Raw genomic sequence first — 12,155 nt, 5'->3', positions numbered from 1 at the left:
ACCTAAAAGAGCAAAACTTATTTGACGTAAGATCGTTGCAAATTATTTCAACAATTTGAAACTATTTTACCTATCTACTTCTTTGATTAATGTTTATGTTATTTCGTATCAGAAATTCATTTTGTATGTGCTGTAAGTGGTATAGATCTGATAGACAAATTACTAACATACAACAAAAATTACTAAATAAGATTTTGTATTACTTCTCTTAATTTACTGGATAAAAAGGAGAATAAGAGTTGAAAATTTTAAGGGGCAAATACAAAGGGGCGTATAACCACTATAATCATTATCAATTATAGTTATTCTGTAATTAAGCACTATAATCATTATCAGCACTATAATCATTATCAGCACTTATCCATGTTTGGTGGAGCACTCAGCCATGTTTGCTGGAGCACTCATCCCTTAATGGGACCTTCCACGAAATGGCATCATCAGCATTATCCCACTGTCACATGTCTTGCACACTTGTCTCACAGCTCTGCCCACACTTTGTCTTTAACCTGCCTAGCCTTCGGACCATGCCTCGCACATTTGCTTATGACAACGTTCTTGTCACAGTCATGCCGTCCCACTGTTCCGTACACATGCCTTAGTCAAGTGCCATGTGTTTATCTTTCTCTGCCATAGTCGTCGCCCACAACCAAAGTTGTCTTGCCATCACTGAAGACACTTGTCTAGCTAACCCGCCCAAGTTCGTGCACAACTTAGACACACACCCATACATTGCTTTGTCAAAACTTCCACAAACCATGTCAAGGGGCAATGTACAAGCCTTTTACATTGTTTCTTCCCGGCATCCGTCATGACTCAACTTTAGGGGCTAACAAACCACCCCCACTAGTTGAACTCGACGTCCTCGTCGAGGCTTATTTCAAGTAGTCCTCTACTTGTTGTTCGTATTGCCACAATGAAGCACCCTTTTCCCAAGTCGCATCTGCCTCAAGCTTTCCTTTCCACTGTATCAAGAATTTTGTCCGCCTATTTTTCTTATGCATCCCAAGAACTCTGTGGTCAAGCACTTTCTCTATCTTTTCCTCTAGCTGAGTGCGCATCTCAGGAGGAGCTCTCTTTGTTTTGTGCCGGTCCGGATCTTCGGGATCATCAACATAAGGTTTCAGAAAACTCACATGGAAAGTCGGATGTATTTTCATTCTCTCAGGCAGAATTAGTCGGTAAGCAACTTCACCAACTTCAAAAGGACCCTCATACCTTGAAACTAAGGCTCTATGCCTAACCCGGCTACCAATGTTTTTCCAAATCTGTGGAGTAAGTTTTAGCAACACCTTTTCACCCACCCTGAACTCTAGTGGACGTCTGTATATGTCAGCATACTTCTTCATCCTCCTCTGAGCTTTTGCCAAGCTATCTGTCGCCTCTTTGATTATAATTTGTCTATCCCAACCATAACGGTAAGCTGCTGGACATTTACCCCGTCTTTTGTTGTGCAATCACCAATGGTTGTGTAGGCTGTTTCCCCAAAACAATCTCATCTCCGTTGCTGAAGACTTGTGCAAATTATAGAAGAGTTGTGCACAATCTAGCAAATCTGTCCAGTTGCATTGACTCGCAGTCACAAAGTGCCTCAAATATTCTTCCAACAGTTGGTTAGTTCTTTCTGTTTGACCATCAGTTTGGGGATGGTTTGCCGTTGAGAACTTCAAGTTTGTACCCATCAAATTGAACAGATAGGTCTAAAACCGACCTGTAAACCATGCATCCCTGTCACTAATGATATCCTTCGGCATTCCGAAGTATTTAACCACATTTTTGAAGAATAATTCATTTTTGAAGGGTGCTCACAACTAGAGCAACCCACTCTTGTCTTAAATTGCACAAACAATGAGGTTATTCTGGTTTGGTTTAAGTCGGGGATTCTTATCACTTGAACATAGTAAAATATGTAAAGTTAGTAATTATTCTGCCTAAGGACAGCAACACAAAACTTTAAAGATTCAACTCACTAAACCTATACGGCTATACCAAGTTATAGGTCATCGACTTTATGGAATATGTAACCCAATTGTAAAAGTGCAGCTAGATAGATACTTTTGCAGGTTGTTTCCTGTATCAATAATGATAAATTATTTTATAGCTGCTATTATATGACCATAAAGGTTTCATATCACCATAGGTAAAACCTGTAGCTGAGGATTTTGAAAATCATCCATAGCTGTAGCTAATGCTGGCAATACTTGGCTATGATACTGTTCTTGCAAATCTGGACAGAAGTCAGTCGACATGTTGCAAATTGCATTAATAGCAGCCCATCTGACTCGAGGATGAGGATCTCGAAAAGAATGAAGGACCATATTCACTACTTGCTCCAAATACTTCAAGCTTAACAGCCTAAGAAAATTTAGCTAAAACAAATAGGGGCGTGTGGGCAAACTATCTTATATCCTGACAAAAGAGCAGCTCTTAAATGCTACAAAATAATCCCATGAATACCCCAATTAATGAAAAAGAGTTGTACCTTTGAGCTACCTTCAGCAATTTGGGCAAGTGTCATGAGAGCTGTGTGGCATTTCTCCCACTCAGGGGCAACCACATAAGAAGTCAGCTTTTCTATGGCTATATGAGCAATAGTCTTGCCACCTAATGCAATAGAAAACCGGTATAAACAGCAAGCACCATAGAGGTAGTTGTCTATTGTCCATTGATTCCAGTATCTATAAATGCGGTCGTCTGTCTCTTCACCCTCGGCACTATGCCAACTAGGTCCATCCTTAATATCCAGTACCAAATTCAAAAACATTGTGAAACAAGTGTCAATAAACCGTGGGAGCTTTTTCATCATACCGGGGACTTTCTCCCTCGCCTCGACCAAAGTTAACAGAAAATTGCGAAGCGCCTTGTAGACTGTTGCAAAATCTTATCCTCTGCTATCTCAAACATGGTATTAACCGCTTCCACTAGTTGCAGCCTGAAAAACCTAGGCTCATTCTTCGCCAACTGTATAAGACTACTCAGCCCGTCTTATGCTGCCTTCTGACATTCCCCATTCGTCATTAATGCGTCAGCCAGTGTTTTCATCATCCCTGGAAGTAAATCCTAAAACCGCTCCTTTTCATATGAACTCGTTGTGCACTGAATGAAGATGTGCACTCTAAACAAGGATGTGATCCTCAAATTGAGATCGAGTGTATCGTCATTCAGTGTATCAAGGAATAAAGAGTGCAAATCTCGTACATAAGGAACCATATTTTCGCCAAATTCATCTCTTAGAATGCAAAATAATGAGAAAATTGAGTCTTTAGACAACTCGTCTGTATTGGGATCAGTGAGGCAATGATACAAGAACGACAATAATTCAGGCCTATTGTCATAGGGGAGAAGTGAAGCAGCTAGAGTCAAAACAGTTTCAGAGAGATGTTTGTTGATTGTTCGAGCTTGAGACGCATAAGGAGATTAGTCCTTAAAATGGATTGAGTTGAAACGCTTAACCTGTTCCAAACAGGGGTGGGCATAAAATCCAAAAAACGGAATTCCGAACTGAATTAATATTTCAGTTTCGGCTTTTTTAGGTATTTCGATATAATTTGGTATTGCATTTTCGGTATTTCGGTATTTCGATACATGGTATTAGAATTTTAAAATTTCGGTATACCGAAATACTGAAATTTTAAAGCTTTTTTTGGACCCTGCCGAGTCCTAAGCCCAATTTTATAATTTCTTTAATGGAATTTTTACCTCCTATAGCGAAGGTTAACACCTTATTTATGTTAAATAAATACCATTTAAAAAAATTATATTCTATAGATACCTTTTAAGTTTATAGCAAAATATTTAATTTTGGTTACCTCCTAGCCTAAGTCACTAAATACGCTAATCAGTTACACTATTTTCTTTCTCTCTCTACTTTAGATACATCCCATTGTAAAACATAACCCTTTATCTTAATACCCTCCAGAATTTTTGCGGATCAGTTGTGCCATTCAAACCCCATTGAAACAAGGATGAGTTTGGAGAAGAGGTGAGGACAAAATATGGAAGCAATAACACCGATCAAAATCGAGCTCCTAACAAATTTGAAGCTCCTCCAAAAGGATATAGCATACAACAACTGATTTGAAGTGCAAGTGTCTGATTTGAAAGGCCTTATCAAAATCAAGGTAAGGCCGCCACAGATTCGCCGACGAGGTGTCGATATTCACCGACGAGGTAAGGTACAAGGTGTTTCCACACAAATTGGTCAGTGCCAAATCCATGGTCGAAGACTATTGTATAATCATGGGTTCTTTATCCCTATGGAGTGTATTGTTTAGATCTCTCATTCTTTCTGATGGAGGTTAGAAATCCAAGCAACGACCATCGAAATCAGGCCATAAGAGTGGAAAGGCCTCATTAAAATCGACGGCGTTCCGATCGAGTAGTCCAGCCTGAAATCCTCCATTACAAATTTTTCGAACCAATTCTCCTCTTAGGCCGCCACAGATTCGCCGGAGTGGCTTCATGTATTTCATTATATTCATTGTCTTTTTTTCATTGTAATTTAATGTATCTCGTTGTATTCTGTGTATTTCATTGTATTCTCCGTCTTTTTTTCATTGTATTTCAATGTATCCCGCTGTATTCTATGTATTTATATGTTTTTTCAATTAATATAATTTATGTATTCAGATGTATTATATAATTTCTCTGAAAATTGCTATATTTTAGGGGGGGTTCCAGTTAAGAAAATTGTTTATAACCGAAAATACAAACTTTATGTGTTATAATTGAGTTTGTTGAGCGATATTAGTAGTCTTTTATGTTAATTGATACACTTTCCGTTTTAAAACAGTGTAATCCCCTGTTTCACGCCGTGAATACAGTCGAATACAGTAATCTGTCCAGTTGTAATCCCATGTTTCACTCCATGAAAATAGTCGAATACAACAGCTGATTAGCTGGACTTCCATGATTCACGCTTATTTTGCTACTGTATTCATGAATACAATAGCTTAAATACATCAAATGCATCATATAGCCACAGAAAAGGTATCTATAACCTGTAATATAGCAAATGATATCTATAGATGGCTAATTAATACTAAAAGATAGTGTTTTATGAAAATTTCTCTTAATGGATTTTTTACCTCCTGTAGCGAAGGTTAACACCTTATTTATGTTAAATAAATACTATTTTAAAAAATTATATTCTATAGATACCTTTTAAGGTTTATAGCAAAATATTTAATTTTGGTTATCTCCTAGCTTAAGTCACTAAATATGCTAATTAGTTACACTATTTTTTTTTCTCTACGTTAGATACATCCCATTGTAAAACATAACCCTTTATCTTAATACCCTCCAGAATTTTTGCGGATCAGTTGTGCCATTCAAACCCCATTGAAACAAGGATGAGTTTGGAGAAGAGGTGAGGACAAAATATGGAAGCAACAACACCGATCAAAATCGAGCTCCTAACTAATTTGAAGCTCCTCCAAAAGGATATAGCATACAACAACTGATTTGAAATGCAAGTGTCTGATTTGAAAGGCCTCATCAAAATCGAGGTAAGGCCGCCACAGATTCGCCGACGAGGTGTCGATATTCATCGACGAGGTAAGGTACAAGGTGTTTCCACACAGATTGGTCAGTGCCAAATCCATGGCCGAAGACTATTGTATAATCATGGGTTCTTTATCCCTATTGAGTGTATTGTTTAGATCTCTCATTCTTTCTGATGGAGGTTAGAAATCAAAGCAACGGCCATCGAAATCAGGCCCTAAGAGTGGAAAGGCCTCATTAAAATTGACGGCGTTCTGATCGAGTAGTCCAGCCTGAAAACCTCCGTTACAAATTTTTCGAACCAATTCTCCTCTTAGGCCGCCACAGATTCGCCGGAGTGGCTTCATGTATTTCATTATATTCATTGTCTTTTTTCATTGTAATTCAATGTATCTCGTTGTATTATGTGTATTTCATTGTATTCTCTATCTTTTTTTCATTGTATTTCAATGTATCCCGCTGTATTCATATGTTTTTTTCAATTAATATAATTTATGTATTCAGATGTATTATATAATTTCTCTGAAAATTGCTATATTTTTGGGGGGTTTTCCAGTTGAGAAAATTTTTTATAACCGAAAATACAAACTTTATGTGTTATAATTGAGTTTGTTGAGCTATATTAGTAGTCTTTTATGTTAATTGATACACTTTCCATTTTAAAACAGTGTAATTCCCTGTTTCACGCCGTGAATACAGTCGAATACAGTAATCTGTCCAGTTGTAATCCCATGTTTCACGCCATGAATATAGTCGAATACACTCGAATACAACAACTGATTAGTTGGACTTCCATGATTCACGCTTATTTTTGCTATACAATAGCTTAAATACATCAAATGCATCATATAGCCACAGAAAAAGTATCTATAACCTGTAATATAGCAAATGATATTTATAGATGGCTAATTAATACTAAAAGATAGTGTTTTATGAAAATTTCTCTAATTTAATTCTCAATTTCCCATCGCCCCACCCCTGCCCCAAGCCCAACTGCCCAAGCCCATGCTCAGTTTTGTCTCTTAGTTCTGAAGTCCACTCGCATTAGCAAAAAGAAATTACTACTCTCACAAATGTTGGTCACTAATATATGGTCTCATTTAAATTAAAAAAGAAAACAAGAATAAAGAAACTAAAATTGAAGCACAAAGAAATTAAAGACAGTACTCTTGTTATTTTGTGAAAAGAAAAATATTATTGTAGTATGTTATACAAAATCCAGATACATACAATTTTATAGTATTCAAAAGTTTAGGGAAAGTTTATCTCATTAGAAAAAATCAATGAAAATGTTAACATTGTTATGATAAATATCATATTATGGTGGATGTCTATTCTTGCTCCATGATCTTCATGTCAAATGCTTAATGACATATTCAATAACATATTTTATATGTTCAATGACATATTCCATGACATATTTTTTTCACTTTTCATGCCTATATAAAAGTCTTGTAATAGATAGGAAAATACAAGTTTGAAGAAAAAAATCTCTTCCTTCTTTCTATTTCCATTTCTTGTTCATGTTTTACTGAATTACTTTTATTTCCTTGTTCCATATTGATACTTTGAGTTATATTTCATAACAAACATCATTTTGTGTTGCTTATTTAGAAAATATTAAACTGAAACCGTACCGAACCAAAATAATAAATACCGAACCGTACCGAAATAATTTGGTACGGTATTTGGTATATACAATTGATAAACGGACTACCAAAATATCGAACCAAAATTCTTAAATATCAAACCAAAATTCTTAAATATCGAACCGAAATACTGAATGACCACCCCAGTTTCAAAAGCACAAGCCATAAACCAACGTGAAAAAGAAGGTAACACACTTGGTACGGAAAACAATGTCATCATGTGAAGAACCAATATCGAGTTTAAGAGCAAAGGAATTTGGATCATCGTTGTGAAACCTCAAGGTGAACATTGACACAGCCACCAAACCTTTATCATCGGTTTCACATTTGTATTCGGAAACAAGGCTTTCAAGCGAAATCCCCTCCATCTTCAAAATTTCTTAGTATTGTGATACATCAACTATTCTTCAAAAATAGCTAACTATTCTTCAAAAATAGCTCTTTCCCTGTATATCTAAACCATAAGTAGTAGCATAAATGCATAATCAATAATTAGATTCCCTTTCAATTAGTGGAGTAGGTTTGATTATTGATTTGCCCCACCAATTGTTAATGATTAATGAAAAAGTAACTTTAAACACACAAAAAAACGTTACATTACTTTGACACATACACAATCTATATTATATTTTATATGAATAATGCAATCATGTTTCTCACCATATGACAAATGGGAAAAATTATGGACATCCACTTCAAGATTATATATATTATTAAGGCCAATTAACATATGGAGCAACTAATTAGCTCACTTTTCATTTTTTGATTAAAAAGGAGCTGTTTGTAGGGTGATTACTTTAGCACCATAGAAGAATCTTATCTCTCTTCTTTTAAAATTATTATTATATGTTTTCCCCTTTGTGGTAGTATATCTGTCATTATATTCTGTTACAAATAATTGTCCGGAGAATTAGTAACTCAAATTAAGAGTAAACTACACTATGGTTTGCCTAGGCCGGTCAAATGGGCCGGGTTGACCCACAAAGCTACTCACATAACTCATTAAAATTGGTAAAAATAGCACGATCTAGCCAGTTTTCGGATTGGTCATTCAAAAATAGTCAGCGTTTACCAAGTCAATAAAAAATAGCCAATATTTTGCTGCAACAGAGACCGGTCCAACATAATATACTGGAGTTCGGTGCACCTGTATATGAACTTCCAGCATATTATGCTAGAACTCCAACACACGGAAAGTTCCAGCATAATATACTGGAGATTCGAGCACTTGTGTATGAACTTCCAGTATATTATGCTGGACCGGTATACTTGCTGGAACTCCAGTATATTATGCTGGAGTTCTAGTGTACTTATGCTGGAACTCCATCATATTATGCTGGAGTTCCAACATACTTATCATGGAACTCCAATATAATATGCTGAAGTTCAAGTATACTTATACTGGAACTCCAGCATAATATACTGGCGTATTTTTCAGGTTTTGAATAGTGTTTTCGCTAAGATTTATCTTTACATGAAAAGTGGCTAAATTTCGATTACTTTTGAAATTGGGCTATTTTTGAACGACCTCTTATAAATCTGGTTATTTTTGAATTTCCCCCTTAAAATTGATCCTTTAACCGGCCCATGACTCATGGAATCCTAATCGGACCAACCCATTAATTTAAGGGGCCTGGGCCGAGCTATAATATTTCACCCCATTGAATCGGAGGACCTGAACCAGTAGCTGATCCACGAGTCAACCTGCCCGGACCACCTCAGACACACACACAAACACACACATAAGTGGTAAACAATTTAATCCAACCATTGAAGAAAGAATATAGCAGCAGACACTATAAGGTGTCTTATCGATATAGTCGAATTTCATATGCTTCAGACTATTAGTTATAGAAATAGTTGAATTCCATATGTTTCTCAAGTTTTAATGTTACTTAAGTATGATTTTTCTTTCATTTTTATTCTAATTGGCTTCAACGACATGTAGTAATTTCAAGTTCGTATATATGTACAAAATTTGAAATTTTTCTATCATTTATTAGCTTTTAATAGGTTAAATTTGGACCGGGCCCTATAAGAAAGTGAACTTGACCGACCCGATTAAGGACTCACTGGCAAAGAGTCAACGAGTTAAGGTCCGAGTCAGATCGACCCATTTAACAGGTCTAGGTTTGCCTATGGTGTTAAGGCCATCCGACATAGCATAAGTACTAACTTATCATTACCTTTTTAATCAGTTTTAGCTCTTCTATCCAAACACATAACTATTTATTGATAAAACACTTAAAAATACTTTTCAACATTTAAAGCTTATCGATCATTTACTATCATTAGGGGTGTTCACAAAAACCCGAAAAATCGAACCAAACTGAAAACCAAACCAAACCGACCAAAAAACCCGATACTTTTTGGTTTGTTTTGGTTTTGAATTTTAAAAACCGATCAAATTTGGTTTGGTTTTGGTTTTAATCATAAAAAAAACGAACATATATATATATATATATATGTGTGTGTGTGTGTGTGTGTGTAATAATAAATTTGAAATAGTCGGTTTGGTTCGTTTTTTTTTTCTGATTAAAACCAAAACCAAACCAAATTTGATAAGTTTCAAAAAATTCGTGGTAAATGTTAATAGTTTGCACTTTTTTGAAAACTTTTCTTTTCTCTCTTTCTCTCGGCGCACGTTAGAGTGCATGAACTAACGTACGCCAAATAGCCATGGGAAGGGGAAGGCCGAAGAAACTCGTCGCTACTCATACTCTAATGGAAGCTTCAACATCAAAGACTCTAGTTCAAAAGTCTGGAAATGATTTGATAAACGATCATAACAAAACTCTGATGGAACAGTGGCCGGCATTGATGAACATGAAGGATAGGGGACAAACTCCAATGATAAGAACCGAACAAGCTAGTATAATTCATACGGAAGCAGTGATAGCTCATGCAGTTACTAATTCAAGTGGAAAAGGGACAATTGAGCAGAACACTCGATCAATTACAAAGGAAACAGAGATGCAAGGCGATATAGGGGAATTAGCGTCAAAATATGGTGAAGAAGTTGGAAAAGGACAAAAACAATGGGCGAATTTATTTGTAGGTTCAACTTATGCAGCTAAAAGTATGGATCTGAGCTATATTCCACCTATTATAAAAATGGTGAAATAACAGTTGAATTATGCAAAGAAGAGATAGATAAGGAAACTAAAAAATGGAAATTAGCTTTAATTTTGTATGTTGTAGGGGGTAGTCCAACAATTGGTGCAATGGAGAGGTATATAGCTTCCATGTGCAATTTTGTAGCGAAACCTAGAGTTTACTTCCATAACGATGGGTATTTTTTGGTGAAGTACAATTCGATTGAAGATCGGGATGAGGTGTTGTACTCTGGGCCTCACATGATAAATAATAAATCAATTATAGTTAAAGTGTGGTCGGCTGAGTTTGATTTAAACAAAGAAGTACTACAGACCATACCAGTGTGGGTGAAATATCCAAATTTACCTTTGAATTGCTGGGGTAATAAATCACTGAGCAGAATCAGTAGTGGATTGGGAGTACCTTTATATGCAGATGCATGTACTACACAGGTTGATAGGATCTCATATGCAAGAGTGTTAGTGGAGATGGATGTGACAAAAGAGTTACCAAAATCAGTTAAAGTAACTGATCCTAATGGGAGAGAGTTTATGCAGGAAATTGATTATGATTGGGTGCCGGAATTATGCACAAAATGTATGCAGGTGGGACATCAAATGTAGAATGAGGGACCAACCTAACATGAGGAACAAGAGTATGAAGCAGAAATAGGAATGACAATCAAAAAGGATATCAAAAGTAAAAGAGACAGTGAAGAAGATGACAGTACAAGGGGAGGTGACAAACAAATAGACAATAAATAATCAGCTTGAGAACAATAAAGGGAATGAGGAACAAAAATGGCAAACAGTTATAGGAAGATCAGCAGCAAGGAGTAGGGACAGACAACAGGCAGATGTAGTAAATGTATTAAATGGCTTCAATTTGCTTGCAGAGTCCATGGTGCCATACAAAGAAAGAGAAGGATCAAGTAGACAAAAAGAGGATACAGGGCAAGAGGGAGTTACTCAGAGCCTATTTATCCCAATATGAAGCTCATCACTTGGAACATAAGAGGGTTGAATAAAGCTGCTAGGCAGAAGGAGGTAAAGTGGTTTCTTACAAGTAATAAAGTGTATATAATAGCAATATTAGAACATAAAATCAAAAAACAGAATGCAGATCAAGTTACTAGGAGAATAGCTCCAGGATGGAAGTATATGGACAACTATGAACAGAGTAGCAAAGGGAGAATTTGGATATTGTGGGATCCCAGTGAAATAGAATGCAAAGAGATGTGTAAAACTGATCAACTAATTCATACTAGTGTATATGCGAAGAGGTTAGATACGCAGTTTAACTTTACTGTAGTATATGGATTGCACAAAATAGAACACAAGAAATGTTTGTGGTCTGAATTGGTAAGGATTCATTTAGTACATCAAGGGGCTTGGTTAGTTATGGGTGACTATAATGCTATAAGGGAGGGAGAAGATAGACCTGTGGGAAATTTGTACAAGAAGCTGAGGTTAGAGATTTTAATGAGTTCATGACAAGCAAAGGACTAGTTGAGCTAAAATCGAATGGAAGAAGGTATACATAGACCAATAGGAGTACATATAGTAAGATAGACAGGGCAATTGTTAATACAGACTGGTTACTCTCAATGCCACAGAATGAAGTGTGGGTTATGGATCCTCACTGTTCAGACCATTCTCCTTTGAGTATTGGTCTAGATATAAATGAAGAAAAGAATGCCAAGCCTTTTAAATTCTTAAATCACTTAGCTGAGCATGACAACTTTCTGAAGATTGTTGATGAAGCATGGAGGCAATCTTATGGTAGGTAGAAAATGTGGAATGTATGGAAAAAATGAAGAAAGTAAAACAAGCAATGAAGGAATTGAACAAGGCTGAATATAATGTTGTAGGGGTTAAGGTTAAGGAATACAGGTAGAAATTGATAGAAGTG

This window comes from Nicotiana sylvestris, chromosome 11 (assembly GCF_000393655.2).
Source record: "Nicotiana sylvestris chromosome 11, ASM39365v2, whole genome shotgun sequence".
NCBI classification, from domain to species: domain Eukaryota; kingdom Viridiplantae; phylum Streptophyta; class Magnoliopsida; order Solanales; family Solanaceae; genus Nicotiana; species Nicotiana sylvestris.
This window is presented reverse-complemented; position numbering follows the sequence as displayed.